General features: G+C 55.5%; 1 protein-coding gene across 1 annotated transcript in view; it reads right to left on the bottom strand.

Annotated features, from left to right (window-relative positions):
* The window catches only part of LOC132406294 (lipoprotein lipase-like), a 102,446-nt gene that overhangs the window by 15,078 nt on the left and 65,730 nt on the right, over nt 1–21,638 (bottom strand). The gene's annotated exons all lie outside the window — the stretch shown is intronic.

Below are 21,638 nucleotides of genomic sequence, written 5' to 3'. Positions count from 1 at the left end.
CTGTTGGATCTTCCTGATCCCAATCGGACCTCACTGTGGGGTCTCCCTGATCACCAAGGGACCTCACTGTGGGACCTTCCTGATCCCTATGGGATCTCACTGTGGGATCTACCTGATCCATCTGGGACCTCACTGATCCCTATGGGACATGACTGTGGGACCTCTCTCATCCCTATGGGACCTCACTGTGGAGTCTCCCTGATCCCCATGGGAACTCACTGTGGCATCTCCCTGATCCCCATGGGACCTCACTGTGGTACCTCCCTCATCCCTATGGGATCTCAATGTGGGGTCTCCCTCATCCCTATGGGAAAACACTGTGGGATGTCACTCATCCCTATGGGACCTCACTTTGGGAACTCCCTGTTTCCAATGGGACCTCACTGTAGGACCACCCTCATCCCAATGGGATCTCACTATAGCGTCTCCCTGATCCGAATGAGACCTCACTGTGGGATCTCCCTGATCCGCATGGGACCTCACTGTGGGATCTCCCTCATCCCTATTGGACCTCACTGTGGGGTCTCCCTGATCCCAATGGGACCTCAATGTGGGATCTCCCTGATCCCCTTGGGACCTCACTGTGGAGTCTCCCTGATCCCCATCGGACCTCACTGTGGGTCCTCCTTCATCCCTATGGGATCTCTGTGGGACTTCCCTCATATCTATGGGAATTCACAGTGGAGTCTCTCGAATCCCCTGGGACCTCACTGTGGGAATTCCCTCATCCCTATGGGATCTCACTGTGGGACTTCACTCATCCGTATAGTATCTCACTGTGGGATCTCCATGATCCCCATGGGACTTCACTGTGGGACTTCCCTGATCCCTATGGGATGTCCCTGATCCATATGGGACCTCACTGCAGGATCTTCCTGATCCCAATCGGACCTCACTATGGGGTCTCCCTGATCCCTATGGGATCACACTGTGGGGCTTCCCTAACCCCGAAGGGATCTCACTGTGGGACCTCACTCATCCCCATGGGATCTCACTGTGGGGTCTCCTTGATCCCCATTGGACCTCACTATGGGATAACACTGATCCCCATCGGATCTCCCTGATCTCCAAGGGATCTCACTGTGGGATTTCCCTGATCCCTATTGGACCTCACTGTGGGGTCTCTCTGATTCCTATGGGATCTCTCTGTGGGACTTCCCTCATCCCCATGGGACCTCACTGTAGGATCTTCCTGATCCCAATCGGACCTCACTATGGGGTCTCCCTGATCCCTATGGGATCTCACTGTGGAGTCTCCCTGATCCACATGGGACCTCACTGTGGGATCTCCTTCATCCCCATGGGACCTCACTGTGGGATCTTCCTGATCCCCACGGGATCTCACTGTGGAGTCTACCTGATCCACATGGGACCTCTGTGGAGACTCCCTGATCCACATGGGACCTCTCTGTGGGATCTCCCTGATCACAAAGGGACCGCACTGTGGGTTCTCCTTCATCCCCATGGGACCTCACTGTGGGACCTCCATGATCCCAAAGGGACATCAATGTGGGATCTCCATGATCCCCATGGGACCCCACTGTGGGGACTCCCTCATCCCTATGTAATCTCACTGTGGTACCTCCCTCATCCCAATGGGATCTCAATGTGGGGGTCTCCCTCATCCCTATGGGAAAACACTGTGGGACGTCACTCATCCAAATGGGACTTCACTGTGGTATCTTCCTGTTTCCAATGGGACCTCACTGTGGGAACTCCCTCATCCCAATGGGATCTCACTATAGGGTCTCCCTGATCCCAATGAGACCTCACTGTGGGACCCCCATACTCCCCATCGGACCTCACTGTGGGACCTCCATACTCCCCATGGGACCTCACTGTGGGATCTCCCTGATCCACATGGGACCTCACTGTGGGACCTCCCTCATCCCTATGGGAACTCACTGTGGGGTCTCCCTGATCCCCATGGGACCTCACTATGGGATCTCACTGATCCCCATCAGATCTCCCTGATCCCCAGGGGATCTCACTGTGGGATCTCCCTGATCCCTATGGGACCTCACTTTGGGGTCTACCTGATCCATCTAGGACCTCACTGATCCCTATGGGACATCACTGTGGGACCTCCTTCATCCCTATGGGATCTCACTGTGGGATTTCCCTCATCCCTATGGGACCTCACTGTGGAGTCTCCCTGATCCCTATGGGATCTCACTGTGGGACTTCCCTCGTCCTTATGGACCTCACTCTGGGACCTCCTTCATCCCTGTGGGATCTTCCTGTGGGACTTCGCTCATCCCTATGGGACCTCACAGTGGATTCTCCCTCATCCCCATGGGACCTCGCTTTGGGGGTTCCCTCATCCCTATGGGATCTCACTGTGGGACTTCGCTCATCCCTATGGGATCTCACTGTGGGACCTCACTCATCCCAATGGGACTTCACTGTGGGATCTTCATGCTCCCCATGAGACCTAACTGTGGGATCTCCCTAATCCCCATGGGACCTCAGTGGGATCTCCCTGTTTCCAATGGGGCCTCACTGTGGGACCTCTCTCATCCCAATGGGATCTCACTGTAGGGTCTCCCTGATCCCAATGAGACCTCACTGTGGGACCTCCATACTCCCCATCGGACCTCACTGTGGGATCTCCATACCCCCCTTGGGACCTCACTGTGGGATCTCTCTGATCCACATGGGACCACACTGTGGGACCTCCCTCATCGCTATGGGACCGCACTATGGGACCTCCCTCATCCCTATGGGAACTCACTGTGGGGTATCCCTGATCCCCATGGGACCTCAATATGGGATCTCACTGATCCACATTGGATCTCCCTGATCCCCAGGGGATCTCACTGTTGGGTCTCCCTGATCCCTATGGGACCTCACAGTGGGGTCTTCCTGATCATTATGGGACCTCACTGTGGGACATCCCTCATCCCTATGGGATCTCACTGTGGGGTTTCCCTGATACCCATGGGACCTCACGATGGGATCTCACTGATCCCCATCGATTCTCCCTGATCCCCAGGGGATCTCACTGCGGGATCTCCCTGATCCCTATGGGACCTCACTTTGGGGTCTCCCTGATCCTCATGGGATCTCACTGTGTGACTTCCCTCAACCCAAATGGACCTCACGGTGTGGTCTCCCAATCCACATGGGACCTCACTGTGGGATCTCCCTGATCCCAATGGAACGTCACTGGGGGATCTCCCTGAACCCCAATGGACCTCACTGTGGGACCTTCCTGATCCCTATGGGATCTCACTGTGGGATCTACCTGATCCATCTGGGACCGCACTGATCCCTATGGGACCTCACTGTGGGATCTCCTTCATCCCTATGGGATCTCACTGTGGGACTTCCCTCAGCCCTATGGGACACTGTGGAGTCTCCCTGATCCTCATGGGATCACACTGTGTGACTTCCCTCAACCCAAATGGACCTCACGGTGTGGTCTCCCTAATCAACATGGGACCTCACTGTGTGATCTCCCTGATCCCAATGGAACGTCACTGGGGGATCTCCCTGAACCCCAAGGGACCTCACTGTGGGACCTTCCTGATCCCTATGGGATCTCACTGTGGGATCTACCTGATCCATCTGGGACCTCACTGATCCCTATGGGACCTCACTGTGGGACATCCTTCATCCCTATGGGACCTCACTGTGGAGTCTCCCTGATCCGTATGGGATCTCACTGTGGGACTTCCCTCGTCCTTATGGGACATCACTGTGGAGTCTCCCTGATCCCCATCGGACCTCACTGTGGGACCTCCTTCATCCCTGTGGGATCTTCCTGTGGGACTTCGCTCATCCCTATGGGACCTCACAGTGGAGCCTCCCTGATCCCCATGGGACCTCACTGTGGGGCTTCCCTCATCCCTATGGGATCTCACTGTGGGACCTCCCTCATCCCTATGGGATCTCACTGTGGGACCTCCCTGATCCCAATGGGACCTCACTGTGGAGTCTCCCTGAGCTCCATGGGAACTCACTGATCCCCATGGGACCTCACTTTGTGGGTTCCCTCATCCCTATGTGATCTCACTGTGGGACTTCCCTCATCCCTATAGAATCTCACTGTGGGACGTCACTCATCCCAATGGGACTTCACTGTGGGATCTTCCTGATCCCAATGGAACGTCACTGGGGGATCTCCCTGAACCCCAAGGGACCTCACTGTGGGACCTTCCTGATCCCTATGGGATCTCACTGTGGGATCTACCTGATCCATCTAGGACCTCACTGATCCCTATGGGACATCACTGTGGGACCTCCTTCATCCCTACGGAATCTCACTGTGGGAGTTCCCTCGTCCTTATGGGACCTCACTGTGGAGTCTCCCTGATCCCCATGGGACCTCACTGTGGGACCTCCTTCAGCCCTATGGGATCTCACTGTGGGACATCCCTCATATCTATGGGAATTCACAGTGGAGTCTCCCGAATTCCCATGGGACCTCGCAGTGGAGTCTCCCTTATCCCCATGGGACCTCACTGTGGACTCTCCCTGATCCCCATGGGACCTCACTGTGGGACTCCCCTCATCCAAATGGGACCTCACTGTGTTTTCCTGATCCCTATGGGATCTCACTGTGGGACTTCCCTCATCCGTATCGGATCTCACTGTGGGATCTCCATGATTCCCATGTAACTTCACAGTGGGACTTCCCTGATCCCTATGGGAACTCACTGTGGGGTCTCCCCGATCCCTATGGGACCTCACCGTGGGGTCTTCCTGATCCTTATGGGACCTCACTGTGGGACCTCCCTCATCCCTATGGGATCTCACTATGGGGTCTCCCTGATCCCCATGGGACCTCACGATGGGATCTCACTGATCCGCATCGGATCTCCCTGATCCCCAGGGGATCTCACTGTGGGATCTCCCTGATCCCTATGGGACCTCACTATGGCATCTCCCTGATCCTCATGGGATCTCACTGTGTGACTTCCCTCAACCCAAATGGACCTCACGGTGTGGTCTCCCTGAACCCCAATGGACCTCACTGTGGGACCTTCCTGATCCCTATGGGATCTCACTGTGGGATCTACCTGATCCATCTGGGACCGCACTGATCCCTATGGGACCTCACTGTGGGATCTCCTTCATCCCTATGGGATCTCACTGTGGGACTTCCCTCAGCCCTATGGGACACTGTGGAGTCTCCCTGATCCTCATGGGATCTCACTGTGTGACTTCCCTCAACCCAAATGGACCTCACGGTGTGGTCTCCCAATCCACATGGGACCTCACTGTGGGATCTCCCTGATCCCAATGGAACGTCACTGTGGGATCTCGCTGATCCCCAAGGGACCTCACCGTGGGACCTTCCGGATCCCTATGGGATCTCACTGTGGGATCTACCTGATCCTTCTGGGACCTCACTGATCCCTATGGGACCTCACTGTGGGACCTCCTTCATCCATATGGGATCTCATTGTGGGACTTCCCTCAGCCCTGTGGGACGTCACTGTGGAGTCTCCCTGATCATGGGATCACACTGTGTGACTTCCCTCAACCCAAATGGACCTCACGGTGTGGTCTCCCTAATCAACATGGGACCTCACTTTGGGATCTCCCTGATCCCAATGGAACGTCACTGGGGGATCTCCCTGATTCCCAAGGGACCTCAATGTGGGACCTTCCTGATCCCTATGGGATCTCACTGTGGGATCTACCTGATCCATCTGGGACTTCACTGATCCCTATGGGACCTCACTGTGGGACATCCTTCATCCCTATGGGACCTCACTGTGGAGTCTCCCTGATCCGTATGGGATCTCACTGTGGGACTTCCCTCGTCCTTATGGGACATCACTGTGGAGTCTCCCTGATCCCCATCGGACCTCACTGAGGGACCTCCTTCATCCCTGTGGGATCTTCCTGTGGGATTTCGCTCATCCCTATGGGACCTCACAGTGGAGCCTCCCTGATCCCCATGGGACCTCACTGTGGGGCTTCCCTCATCCCTATGGGATCTCACTGTGGGATCTCCCTGATCCCTATGGGACCTCACTATGGCATCTCCCTGATCCTCATGGGATCTCACTGTGTGACTTCCCTCAACCCAAATGGACCTCACGGTGTGGTCTCCCTGATCCACATGGGACCTCACTGTGGGACCTTCCTGATCCCTATGGGATCTCACTGTGGGATCTACCTGATCCATCTGGGACCTCACTGATCCCTATGGGACCTCACTGTGGGACATCCTTCATCCCTATGGGACCCCACTGTGGGGACGCCCTCATCCCTATGGTATCTCACTGTGGTACGTCCCTCATCCCTATGGGATCTCAATGTGGGGTCTCCCTCATCCCTATGGGAAAACGCTGTGGGACATCACTCATCCCAGTGGGACTTCACTGTGGGATCTTCCTGTTTCCTTTGGGACCTCCCTCATCCCAATGGGATCTCATTGTAGGGTCTCCCTGATCCCAATGAGACCTCACTGTGGGACCCCCATACTCCCAATCGGACCTCACTGTGGGACCTCCGTACTCCCCATGGGACCTCACTGTGGGACCTCCTTCATCCCTATGGGATCTCATTGTGGGACTTCCCTCAGCCCTGTGGGACGTCACTGTGGAGTCTCCCTGATCATGGGATCACACTGTGTGACTTCCCTCAACCCAAATGGACCTCACGGTGTGGTCTCCCTAATCAACATGGGACCTCACTTTGGGATCTCCCTGATCCCAATGGAACGTCACTGGGGGATCTAACTGATCCCCAAGGGACCTCACTGTGGGACCTTCCTGATCCCTATGGGATCTCACTGTGGGATCTACCTGATCCATCTGGGACCTCACTGATCCCTATGGGACCTCACTGTGGGACATCCTTCATCCCTATGGGACCTCACTGTGGAGTCTCCCTGATCCGTATGGGATCTCACTGTGGGACTTCCCTCGTCCTTATGGGACCACACTGTGGAGTCTCCCTGATCCCCATCGGACCTCACTGTGGGACCTCCTTCATCCCTGTGGGATCTTCCTGTGGGACTTCGCTCATCCCTATGGGACCTCACAGTGGAGCCTCCCTGATCCCCATGGGACCTCACTGTGGGGCTTCCCTCATCCCTAAGGGACTTCCCTCATCCCTATGGAATCTCACTGTGGGACCTCCCTCATCCCTATGTGATCTCACTGTGGGACCTCCCTGATCCCAATGGGACCCCTGAGTCTCCCTGAGCTCCATGGGAACTCACTGTGGGATCTCACTGATCCCCATGGGACCTCACTTTGGGGGTTCCCTCATCCCTATGTGATCTCACTGTGGGACTTCCCTCATCCCTATGGAATCTCGCTGTGGGACGTCACTCATCCCAATGGGACTTCACTGTGGGATCTTCCTGCTCCCCATGAGACCTAACTGTGGGATCACCATAATCCCCATGGGACCCCACAGCGGGATCTCCCTGTTTCCAATGGGACCACACTGTAGGACCTCCCTCATCCCAATGGGATCTCACTGCAGGGTCTCCCTGATCCCAGTGAGACTTCACTGTGGGACCACCATACTCCCCATCGGACCTCACTGTGGGACCTCCATACACCCCATGGGACCTCACTGTGGGACCTCCTTCATCCCTATGGGATCTCACTGTGGGACTTCCCTCATCCCTATGGGACCTCACTGTGGAGTCTCCCTGATCCCCATCGGACCTCATTGTGGGACCTCCTTCATCCCCATGGGACCTCACTGTGGGACCTCCTTCATCCCTAAGGAATCTCACTGTGGGACTTCCCTCTTCCTTTTGGGACCTCACTGTGGAGTCTCCCTGATCCCCATCGGACCTCATTGTGCGACCTCCTTCATCCCCATGGGATCTCTCTGTGGGACTTCCCTCGTCCTTAGGGGACCTCACTGTGGAGTCTCCCTTATCCCCATGGGACCTCACTGTGGACTCTCCCTGATCCCCATGGGACCTCACTGTTGGACCTCCCTCATCCTTATGGGATCTCACTGTGGGACTTCCCTCATCCAAATGGGACCTCACTGTGTTTTCCTGATCCTTATGGGACCTCACTGTGGGACTTCCCTCATCTCTAAGGGATCTCACTGTGGGACCCCTCATCCCTATGGGATCACACAGTGGGACCTCCCTCATACTTATGGGATCTCACTGTGGGACTTCCCTCATCCCTATGGGACCTCACTGTGGAGTCTCCCTGATTCCCATGGGACCTCACTGTGGGACCTCCTTCAGCCCTATGGGATTTCACTGTGGGACTTCCCTCATCCCTATGGGACCTCACTGTGGAGTCTCCCTGTTCCCCATGGGACCTCAATGTGGGACCTCCTTCAGCCCTATGGGATCTCACTGTGGGACATCCCTCATATCTATGGGAATTCACAGTGGAGTCTCCCGAATTCCCATGGGACCTCGCAGTGGAGTCTCCCTTATCCCCATGGGACCTCACTGTGGACTCTCCCTGATCCCCATGGGACTTCACTGTGGGACTCCCCTCATCCAAATGGGACCTCACTGTGTTTTCCTGATCCCTATGGGATCTCACTGTGGGATCTCCATGATTCCCATGTAACTTCACAGTGGGACTTCCCTGATCCCTATGGGATGTCCCTGATCCATATGGGACCTCACTGCAGGATCTTCCAGATCCCAATCGGACCTCACTATGGGAATCCCTACGGAATTCCTGATCCCTACGGAATCTCACTGTGGGAGTTCCCTCGTCCTTATGGGACCTCACTGTGGAGTCTCCCTGATCCCCATGGGACCTCACTGTGGGACCTCCTTCAGCCCTATGGGATCTCACTGTGGGACATCCCTCATATCTATGGGAATTCACAGTGGAGTCTCCCGAATTCCCATGGGACCTCGCAGTGGAGTCTCCCTTATCCCCATGGGACCTCACTGTGGACTCTCCCTGATCCCCATGGGACCTCACTGTGAGACTCCCCTCATCCAAATGGGACCTCACTGTGTTTTCCTGATTCCTATGGGATCTCACTGTGGGACTTCCCTCATCCGTATCGGATCTCACTGTGGGATCTCCATGATTCCCATGTAACTTCACAGTGGGACTTCCCTGATCCCTATGGGAACTCACTGTGTGACTTCCCTCAACCCAAATGGACCTCACGGTGTGGTCTCCCTGATCCACATGGGACCTGACTGTGGGATCTCCCTGATCCCAATGGGACCTCACTGTGGGACCTCCTTCATCCCTGTGGGATCTTCCTGTGGGACTTCGCTCATCCCTATGGGACCTCACAGTGGGACCTCCCTCATCCCTATGTGATCTCACTGTGGGACCTCCCTGATCCCAATGGCACCTCACTATGGGGTCTCCCTGATCCCCATGGGACCTCACGATGGGATCTCACTGATCCGCATCGGATCTCCCTGATCCCCAGGGGATCTCACTGTGGGATCTCCCTGATCCCTATGGGACCTCACTATGGCATCTCCCTGATCCTCATGGGATCTCACTGTGTGACTTCCCTCAACCCAAATGGACCTCACGGTGTGGTCTCCCTGATCCACATGGGACCTGACTGTGGGATCTCCCTGATCCCAATGGGACCTCACTGTGGGATCTCGCTGATCCCCAAGGGACCTCACCGTGGGACCTTCCTGATCCCTATGGGATCTCACTGTGGGATCTACCTGATCCTTCTGGGACCTCACTGATCCCTATGGGACCTCACTGTGGGACCTCCTTCATCCCTATGGGATCTCATTGTGGGACTTCCCTCAGCCCTGTGGGACGTCACTGTGGAGTCTCCCTGATCATGGGATCACACTGTGTGACTTCCCTCAACCCAAATGGACCTCACGGTGTGGTCTCCCTAATCAACATGGGACCTCACTTTGGGATCTCCCTGATCCCAATGGAACGTCACTGGGGGATCTCCCTGATCCCCAAGGGACCTCACTGTGGGACCTTCCTGATCCCTATGGGATCTCACTGTGGGATCTACCTGATCCATCTGGGACCTCACTGATCCCTATGGGACCTCACTGTGGGACATCCTTCATCCCTATGGGACCCCACTGTGGGGACGCCCTCATCCCTATGGTATCTCACTGTGGTACGTCCCTCATCCCTATGGGATCTCAATGTGGGGTCTCCCTCATCCCTATGGGAAAACACTGTGGGACATCACTCATCCCAGTGGGACTTCACTGTGGGATCTTCCTGTTTCCTTTGGGACCTCCCTCATCCCAATGGGATCTCATTGTAGGGTCTCCCTGATCCCAATGAGACCTCACTGTGGGACCCCCATACTCCCAATCGGACCTCACTGTGGGACCTCCGTACTCCCCATGGGACCTCACTGTGGGATCTCCCTGATCCACATGGGACCTCACTGTTGGACATCCCTCATCCAGATGGGACCACACTTTGGGACCTCCCTCATCTCTATGGGATCTCACTGTGGGACTTCCCTCATCCCTATGGGACCGCACTGTGGAGTCTCTCTGATCCCTACGGAATCTCACTGTGGGACTTCCCTCGTCCTTATGGGAACTCACTGTGGAGTCTCCCTGATCCTCATGGGACCTCACTGTGGGTCTTCCCACAATATCTATGGGAATTCACAGTGGAGTCTCCCGAATCCCCATGGGACCTCACTGTGGAACTTCCCTCATCCCTATGAGATCTCACTGTGGGACTTCCCTCATCTGTATCGGATCTCACTGTGGGATCTCCATGATCCCCATGTAACTTCACAGTGGGACTTCCCTGATCCCTATGGGATGTCCCTGATCCATATGGGACCTCACTGCAGGATCTTCCTGATTCCAATCGGACCTCACTATTGGGTCTCCCTGATCCCTATGGGACCACACTGTGGGGTCTCCCTGATCAACATGGGACCTCACTGTGGGATCTCCCTGATCCCAATAGAACCTCACTGGGGGATCTCACTGATCCCCAAGGGACCTCACTGTGGGACCTTCCTGATCCCTATGGTATCTCACTGTGGGATCTACCTGATCCATCTGGGACCTCACTGTGGGGCTTCCCTCATCCCTATGGGACCTCACTGTGGAGTCTCCCTGATCCATATGGAATCTCACTGTGGGACTTCCTTCTTCCTTATGGGACCTCACTGTGGAGTCTCCCTGATCCCCTTCGGACCTCACTCTGGACCTCCTTCATCCCTATGGGATCTTCCTGTGGGACTTCGCTCATCCCTATGGGACCTCACAGTGGAGTCTCCCTCATCCCCATGGGACCTCACTGTGGACTCTCCCTGATCCCAATGGGACCTCACTGTGGGACCTCCCTCATCCCAATGGGACCTCACTGTAAGGTCCACCTGATCCCAATGGCACCACACTGTGAGGTCTCCCTGATCCTTATGGGATCTCACTGTAGGATCTCCCTGATCCCCATGGGACCTCACTGTGGGATCTCCCTGATCCCCATGGACTTCACTGTTGGACCTCCTTCAGCTCTACGGGATCTCTCTGTGGGACTTCCCACATCCCTATGGAATCTCACTGTGGGATCTTCCTGATCCCCATGGGACCTCACTGTGGGGTCTCGCTGATTCCCATGGCACCTCACTGTGGGGTCTCCCTAATCCCAATGCAACCTCACTTTGGGATCTCCCCGAACCCCATGGGACCTCATTCTGTGATCTCTCTGATCCCCATGGGACCTCGCTGTGGGGTCTCCATGATTCCAATCGGAACTCACTGTGGGATGTCCCTCATCCCTATGGAATCTCACTGTGGAACTTTCCTCATCCAAATGGCACCTCACTGTGCGGTCTCCCTGATCCCAATGTGAGCTCTCTGTGGGATCTCCCCGATCCCGATGGGACCTCACTGTGGGATCTCCCTGATCCCCATGGGACCTCACTGCAACTTCTCCGTGATCCCTATGGGACGTCACTGTGGACTCTCCCTGATACCAATGGGATCTCTGTGGGATTTTCCTGATCCCAAAGGGACCTCAATGTGGGATCTCCCTGATCCCCATGGGACCTCACTGTGAAGTCTCCCTGATCCCCTTGGGACCTCACTGCTGGACCTCCTTCATCCGTATGGGATCTCACTGTGGGACTTCCCACATCCCCATGGGAACTCACTATGGAGTTTTCTTGATCCCATGGGTCTTCAATGTGGGACTTCCCTCATCCCTATGGGACCTCACGGTGGGACCTCCTTCATCCTTATGGGATCTCACTGTGGGACTTCTCTCATCCAAATGGGACCTCACTGTGGGATCTTCCTGATCCCCATGGGACCTCACTGTGGGTCTCCCTGATCCCCATGGGAACTCATGTTGGACCTCCTTCATCAGGATGGGATCTCAATGTGGGACTTCCCTCATCCAAATGGGACCTCACTGTGTTTTCCTGATCCCAATGGGACCTCAGTGTGGGACATCCCTCATCCCTATGGGATCTCACTGTGGTACGTCCCTCATCCCTATGGGATCTCAATGTGGGGTCTCCCTCATCCCTATGGGAAAACACTGTGGGACATCACTCATCCCAGTGGGACTTCACTGTGGGATCTTCCTGTTTCCTTTGGGACCTCCCTCATCCCTATGTGATCTCACTGTGGGACCTCCCTGATCCCAATGGGACCTCACTGTGGAGTCTCCCTGAGCTCCATGGGAACTCACTGTGGGATCTCACTGATCCCCATGGGACCTCACTTTGGGGGTTCCCTCATCCCAATGTGATCTCACTGTGGGACTTCCCTCATCCCTATGGAATCTCACTGTTGGACGTCACTCATCCCAATGGGACTTCACTGTGGGATCTTCCTGCTCCCCATGAGACCTAACTGTGGGATCACCATAATCCCCATGGGACCCCACAGCGGGATCTCCCTGTTTCCAATGGGACCACACTGTAGGACCTCCCTCATCCCAATGGGATCTCACTGCAGGGTCTCCCTGATCCCAGTGAGACCTCACTGTGGGACCACCATACACCCCATGGGACCTCACTGTGGGACCTCCTTCATCCCTATGGGATCTCACTGTGGGACTTCCCTCGTCCTTAGGGGACCTCACTGTGGAGTCTCCCTTATCCCCATGGGACCTCACTGTGGACTCTCCCTGATCCCCATGGGACCTCACTGTTGGACCTCCCTCATCTTTATGGGATCTCACTGTGGGACTTCCCTCATCCCTATGGGACCTCACTGTGGAGTCTCCCTGATCCCCATGGGACCTCACTGTGGGACCTCCTTCAGCCCTATGGGATCTCACTGTGGGACTTCCCTCATCCCTATGGGACCTCACTGTGGAGTCTCCCTGTTCCCCATGGGACCTCACTGTGGGACCTCCTTCAGCCCTATGGGATCTCACTGTGGGACATCCCTCATATCTATGGGAATTCACAGTGGAGTCTCCCGAATTCCCATGGGACCTCGCAGTGGAGTCTCCCTTATCCCCATGGGACCTCACTGTGGACTCTCCCTGATCCCCATGGGACTTCACTGTGGGACTCCCCTCATCCAAATGGGACCTCACTGTGTTTTCCTGATCCCTATGGGATCTCACTGTGGGATCTCCATGATTCCCATGTAACTTCACAGTGGGACTTCCCTGATCCCTATGGGATGTCCCTGATCCATATGGGACCTCACTGCAGGATCTTCCAGATCCCAATCGGACCTCACTATGGGAATCCCTACGGAATTCCTGATCCCTACAGAATCTCACTGTGGGAGTTCCCTCGTCCTTATGGGACCTCACTGTGGAGTCTCCCTGATCCCCATGGGACCTCACTGTGGGACCTCCTTCAGCCCTATGGGATCTCACTGTGGGACATCCCTCATATCTATGGGAATTCACAGTGGAGTCTCCCGAATTCCCATGGGACCTCGCAGTGGAGTCTCCCTTATCCCCATGGGACCTCACTGTGGACTCTCCCTGATCCCCATGGGACCTCACTGTGGGACTCCCCTCATCCAAATGGGACCTCACTGTGTTTTCCTGATCCCTATGGGATCTCACTGTGGGACTTCCCTCATCCGTATCGGATCTCACTGTGGGATCTCCATGATTCCCATGTAACTTCACAGTGGGACTTCCCTGATCCCTATGGGAACTCACTGTGGGGTATCCCTGATCCCCATGGGACCTCAATATGGGATCTCACTGATCCACATTGGATCTCCCTGATCCCCAGGGGATCTCACTGTCGGGTCTCCCCGATCCCTATGGGACCTCACCGTGGGGTCTTCCTGATCCTTATGGGACCTCACTGTGGGACCTCCCTCATACCTATGGGATCTCACTATGGGGTCTCCCTGATCCCCATGGGACCTCACGATGGGATCTCACTGATCCGCATCGGATCTCCCTGATCCCCAGGGGATCTCACTGTGGGATCTCCCTGATCCCTATGGGACCTCACTATGGCATCTCCCTGATCCTCATGGGATCTCACTGTGTGACTTCCCTCAACCCAAATGGACCTCACGGTGTGGTCTCCCTGATCCACATGGGACCTGACTGTGGGATCTCCCTGATCCCAATGGGACCTCACTGTGGGATCTCGCTGATCCCCAAGGGACCTCACCGTGGGACCTTCCGGATCCCTATGGGATCTCACTGTGGGATCTACCTGATCCTTCTGGGACCTCACTGATCCCTATGGGACCTCACTGTGGGACCTCCTTCATCCCTATGGGATCTCATTGTGGGACTTCCCTCAGCCCTGTGGGACGTCACTGTGGAGTCTCCCTGATCATGGGATCACACTGTGTGACTTCCCTCAACCCAAATGGACCTCACGGTGTGGTCTCCCTAATCAACATGGGACCTCACTTTGGGATCTCCCTGATCCCAATGGAACGTCACTGGGGGATCTCCCTGATCCCCAAGGGACCTCACTGTGGGACCTTCCTGATCCCTATGGGATCTCACTGTGGGATCTACCTGATCCATCTGGGACCTCACTGATCCCTATGGGAGCTCACTGTGGGACATCCTTCATCCCTATGGGACCCCACTGTGGGGACGCCCTCATCCCTATGGTATCTCACTGTGGTACGTCCCTCATCCTTATGGGATCTCAATGTGGGGTCTCCCTCATCCCTATGGGAAAACACTGTGGGACATCACTCATCCCAGTGGGACTTCACTGTGGGATCTTCCTGTTTCCTTTGGGACCTCCCTCATCCCAATGGGATCTCATTGTAGGGTCTCCCTGATCCCAATGAGACCTCACTGTGGGACCCCCATACTCCCAATCGGACCTCACTGTGGGACCTCCGTACTCCCCATGGGACCTCACTGTGGGATCTCCCTGATCCACATGGGACCTCACTGTTGGACCTCCCTCATCCAGATGGGACCACACTTTGGGACCTCCCTCATCTCTATGGGATCTCACTGTGGGACTTCCCTCGTCCTTATGGGAACTCACTGTGGAGTCTCCCTGATCCTCATGGGACCTCACTGTGGGTCTTCCCACAATATCTATGGGAATTCACAGAGAAGTCTCCCGAATCCCCATGGGACCTCACTGTGGAACTTCCCTCATCCCTATGGGATCTCACTGTGGGACTTCCCTCATCTGTATCGGATCTCACTGTGGGATCTCCATGATCCCCATGTAACTTCACAGTGGGACTTCCCTGATCCCTATGGGATGTCCCTGATCCATATGGGACCTCACTGCAGGATCTTCCTGATTCCAATCGGACCTCACTATGGGGTCTCCCTGATCCCTATGGGACCACACTGTGGGGTCTCCCTGATCAACATGGGACCTCACTGTGGGATCTCCCTGATCCCAATAGAACCTCACTGGGGGGTCTCACTGATCCCCAAGGGACCTCACTGTGGGACCTTCCTGATCCCTATGGGATCTCACTGTGGGATCTACCTGATCCATCTGGGACCTCACTGTGGGGCTTCCCTCATCCCTATGGGACCTCACTGTGGAGTCTCCCTGATCCATATGGAATCTCACTGAGGGACTTCCTTCTTCCTTATGGGACCTCACTGTGGAGTCTCCCTGATCCCCTTCGGACCTCACTCTGGACCTTCTTCATCCCTATGGGATCTTCCTGTGGGACTTCGCTCATCCCTATGGGACCTCACAGTGGAGTCTCCCTCATCCCCATGGGACCTCACTGTGGACTCTCCCTGATCCCAATGGGACCTCACTGTGGGACCTCCCTCATCCCAATGGGACCTCACTGTAAGGTCCACCTGATCCCAATGGCACCACACTGTGAGGTCTCCATGATCCTTATGGGATCTCACTGTGGGATCTCCCTGATCCCCATGGGACCTCACTGTGGACTCTCCCTGATCCCCATGGGACTTCACTGTGGGACTCCCCTCATCCAAATGGGACCTCACTGTGTTTTCCTGATCCCTATGGGATCTCACTGTGGGATCTCCATGATTCCCATGTAACTTCACAGTGGGACTTCCCTGATCCCTATGGGATGTCCCTGATCCATATGGGACCTCACTGCAGGATCTTCCAGATCCCAATCGGACCTCACTATGGGAATCCCTACGGAATTCCTGATCCCTACGGAATCTCACTGTGGGAGTTCCCTCGTCCTTATGGGACCTCACTGTGGAGTCTCCCTGATCCCCATAGGACCTCACTGTGGGACCTCCTTCAGCCCTATGGGATCTCACTGTGGGACATCCCTCATATCTATGGGAATTCACAGTGGAGTCTCCCGAATTCCCATGGGACCTCGCAGTGGAGTCTCCCTTATCCCCATGGGACCTCACTGTGGACTCTCCCTGATCCCCATGGGACCTCACTGTGGGACTCCCCTCATCCAAATGGGACCTCACTGTGTTTTCCTGATCCCTATGGGATCTCACTGTGGGACTTCCCTCATCCGTATCGGATCTCACTGTGGGATCTCCATGATTCCCATGTAACTTCACAGTGGGACTTCCCTGATCCCTATGGGAACTCACTGTGGGGTATCCCTGATCCCCATGGGACCTCAATATGGGATCTCACTGATCCACATTGGATCTCCCTGATCCCCAGGGGATCTCACTGTCGGGTCTCCCCGATCCCTATGGGACCTCACCGTGGGGTCTTCCTGATCCTTATGGGACCTCACTGTGGGACCTCCCTCATACCTATGGGATCTCACTATGGGGTCTCCCTGATCCCCATGGGACCTCACGATGGGATCTCACTGATCCGCATCGGATCTCCCTGATCCCCAGGGGATCTCACTGTGGGATCTCCCTGATCCCTATGGGACCTCACTATGGCATCTCCCTGATCCTCATGGGATCTCACTGTGTGACTTCCCTCAACCCAAATGGACCTCACGGTGTGGTCTCCCTGATCCACATGGGACCTGACTGTGGGATCTCCCTGATCCCAATGGGACCTCACTGTGGGATCTCGCTGATCCCCAAGGGACCTCACCGTGGGACCTTCCGGATCCCTATGGGATCTCACTGTGGGATCTACCTGATCCTTCTGGGACCTCACTGATCCCTATGGGACCTCACTGTGGGACCTCCTTCATCCCTATGGGATCTCATTGTGGGACTTCCCTCAGCCCTGTGGGACGTCACTGTGGAGTCTCCCTGATCATGGGATCACACTGTGTGACTTCCCTCAACCCAAATGGACCTCACGGTGTGGTCTCCCTAATCAACATGGGACCTCACTTTGGGATCTCCCTGATCCCAATGGAACGTCACTGGGGGATCTCCCTGATCCCCAAGGGACCTCACTGTGGGACCTTCCTGATCCCTATGGGATCTCACTGTGGGATCTACCTGATCCATCTGGGACCTCACTGATCCCTATGGGAGCTCACTGTGGGACATCCTTCATCCCTATGGGACCCCACTGTGGGGACGCCCTCATCCCTATGGTATCTCACTGTGGTACGTCCCTCATCCTTATGGGATCTCAATGTGGGGTCTCCCTCATCCCTATGGGAAAACACTGTGGGACATCACTCATCCCAGTGGGACTTCACTGTGGGATCTTCCTGTTTCCTTTGGGACCTCCCTCATCCCAATGGGATCTCATTGTAGGGTCTCCCTGATCCCAATGAGACCTCACTGTGGGACCCCCATACTCCCAATCGGACCTCACTGTGGGACCTCCGTACTCCCCATGGGACCTCACTGTGGGATCTCCCTGATCCACATGGGACCTCACTGTTGGACCTCCCTCATCCAGATGGGACCACACTTTGGGACCTCCCTCATCTCTATGGGATCTCACTGTGGGACTTCCCTCGTCCTTATGGGAACTCACTGTGGAGTCTCCCTGATCCTCATGGGACCTCACTGTGGGTCTTCCCACAATATCTATGGGAATTCACAGAGAAGTCTCCCGAATCCCCATGGGACCTCACTGTGGAACTTCCCTCATCCCTATGGGATCTCACTGTGGGACTTCCCTCATCTGTATCGGATCTCACTGTGGGATCTCCATGATCCCCATGTAACTTCACAGTGGGACTTCCCTGATCCCTATGGGATGTCCCTGATCCATATGGGACCTCACTGCAGGATCTTCCTGATTCCAATCGGACCTCACTATGGGGTCTCCCTGATCCCTATGGGACCACACTGTGGGGTCTCCCTGATCAACATGGGACCTCACTGTGGGATCTCCCTGATCCCAATAGAACCTCACTGGGGGGTCTCACTGATCCCCAAGGGACCTCACTGTGGGACCTTCCTGATCCCTATGGGATCTCACTGTGGGATCTACCTGATCCATCTGGGACCTCACTGTGGGGCTTCCCTCATCCCTATGGGACCTCACTGTGGAGTCTCCCTGATCCATATGGAATCTCACTGAGGGACTTCCTTCTTCCTTATGGGACCTCACTGTGGAGTCTCCCTGATCCCCTTCGGACCTCACTCTGGACCTTCTTCATCCCTATGGGATCTTCCTGTGGGACTTCGCTCATCCCTATGGGACCTCACAGTGGAGTCTCCCTCATCCCCATGGGACCTCACTGTGGACTCTCCCTGATCCCAATGGGACCTCACTGTGGGACCTCCCTCATCCCAATGGGACCTCACTGTAAGGTCCACCTGATCCCAATGGCACCACACTGTGAGGTCTCCATGATCCTTATGGGATCTCACTGTGGGATCTCCCTGATCCCCATGGGACCTCACTGTGGGATCTCCCTGATCGCCATGGACTTCACTGTTGGACCTCCTTCAGCTCTACGGGATCTCTCTGTGGGACTTCCCTCATCCCTATGGAATCTCACTGTGGGATCTTCCTGCTCCCCATGAGACCTAACTGTGGGATCACCATAATCCCCATGGGACCCCACAGCGGGATCTCCCTGTTTCCAATGGGACCACACTGTAGGACCTCCCTCATCCCAATGGGATCTCACTGCAGGGTCCCCCTGATCCCAGTGAGACCTCACTGTGGGACCACCATACACCCCATGGGACCTCACTGTGGGACCTCCTTCATCCCTATGGGATCTCACTGTGGGACTTCCCTCATCCCTATGGGACCTCACTGTGGAGTCTCCCTGATCCCCATCGGACCTCATTGTGGGACCTCCTTCATCCCCATGGGACCTCACTGTGGGACCTCCTTCATCCCCATGGGATCTCTCTGTGGGACTTCCCTCGTCCTTAGGGGACCTCACTGTGGAGTCTCCCTTATCCCCATGGGACCTCACTGTGGACTCTCCCTGATCCCCATGGGACCTCACTGTTGGACCTCCCTCATCTTTATGGGATCTCACTGTGGGACTTCCCTCATCCCTATGGGACCTCACTGTGGAGTCTCCCTGATCCCCATGGGACCTCACTGTGGGACCTCCTTCAGCCCTATGGGATCTCACTGTGGGACTTCCCTCATCCCTATGGGACCTCACTGTGGAGTCTCCCTTTTCCCCATGGGACCTCACTGTGGGACCTCCTTCAGCCCTATGGGATCTCACTGTGGGACATCCCTCATATCTATGGGAATTCACAGTGGAGTCTCCCGAATTCCCATGGGACCTCGCAGTGGAGTCTCCCTTATCCCCATGGGACCTCACTGTGGACTCTCCCTGATCCCCATGGGACTTCACTGTGGGACTCCCCTCATCCAAATGGGACCTCACTGTGTTTTCCTGATCCCTATGGGATCTCACTGTGGGATCTCCATGATTCCCATGTAACTTCACAGTGGGACTTCCCTGATCCCTATGGGATGTCCCTGATCCATATGGGACCTCACTGCAGGATCTTCCAGATCCCAATCGGACCTCACTATGGGAATCCCTACGGAATTCCTGATCCCTACGGAATCTCACTGTGGGAGTTCCCTCGTCCTTATGGGACCTCACTGTGGAGTCTCCCTGATCCCCATAGGACCTCACTGTGGGACCTCCTTCAGCCCTATGGGATCTCACTGTGGGACATCCCTCATATCTATGGGAATTCACAGTGGAGTCTCCCGAATTCCCATGGGACCTCGCAGTGGAGTCTCCCTTATCCCCATGGGACCTCACTGTGGACTCTCCCTGATCCCCATGGGACCTCACTGTGGGACTCCCCTCATCCAAATGGGACCTCACTGTGTTTTCCTGATCCCTATGGGATCTCACTGTGGGACTTCCCTCATCCGTATCGGATCTCACTGTGGGATCTCCATGATTCCCATGTAACTTCACAGTGGGACTTCCCTGATCCCTATGGGAACTCACTGTGGGGTATCCCTGATCCCCATGGGACCTCAATATGGGATCTCACTGATCCACATTGGATCTCCCTGATCCCCAGGGGATCTCACTGTCGGGTCTCCCCGATCCCTATGGGACCTCACCGTGGGGTCTTCCTGATCCTTATGGGACCTCACTGTGGGACCTCCCTCATACCTATGGGATCTCACTATGGGGTCTCCCTGATCCCCATGGGACCTCACGATGGGATCTCACTGATCCGCATCGGATCTCCCTGATCCCCAGGGGATCTCACTGTGGGATCTCCCTGATCCCTATGGGACCTCACTATGGCATCTCCCTGATCCTCATGGGATCTCACTGTGTGACTTCCCTCAACCCAAATGGACCTCACGGTGTGGTCTCCCTGATCCACATGGGACCTGACTGTGGGATCTCCCTGATCCCAATGGGACCTCACTGTGGGATCTCGCTGATCCCCAAGGGACCTCACCGTGGGACCTTCCGGATCCCTATGGGATCTCACTGTGGGATCTACCTGATCCTTCTGGGACCTCACTGATCCCTATGGGACCTCACTGTGGGACCTCCTTCATCCCTATGGGATCTCATTGTGGGACTTCCCTCAGCCCTGTGGGACGTCACTGTGGAGTCTCCCTGATCATGGGATCACACTGTGTGACTTCCCTCAACCCAAATGGACCTCACGGTGTGGTCTCCCTAATCAACATGGGACCTCACTTTGGGATCTCCCTGATCCCAATGGAACGTCACTGGGGGATCTCCCTGATCCCCAAGGGACCTCACTGTGGGACCTTCCTGATCCCTATGGGATCTCACTGTGGGATCTACCTGATCCATCTGGGACCTCACTGATCCCTATGGGACCTCACTGTGGGACATCCTTCATCCCTATGGGACCCCACTGTGGGGACGCCCTCATCCCTATGGTATCTCACTGTGGTACGTCCCTCATCCCTATGGGATCTCAATGTGGGGTCTCCCTCATCCCTATGGGAAAACACTGTGGGACATCACTCATCCC

Source organism: Hypanus sabinus, chromosome 16, assembly GCF_030144855.1.
Source record: "Hypanus sabinus isolate sHypSab1 chromosome 16, sHypSab1.hap1, whole genome shotgun sequence".
Classification (NCBI taxonomy): Eukaryota; Metazoa; Chordata; class Chondrichthyes; order Myliobatiformes; family Dasyatidae; genus Hypanus; species Hypanus sabinus.
This window is presented reverse-complemented; position numbering and strand designations above follow the sequence as displayed.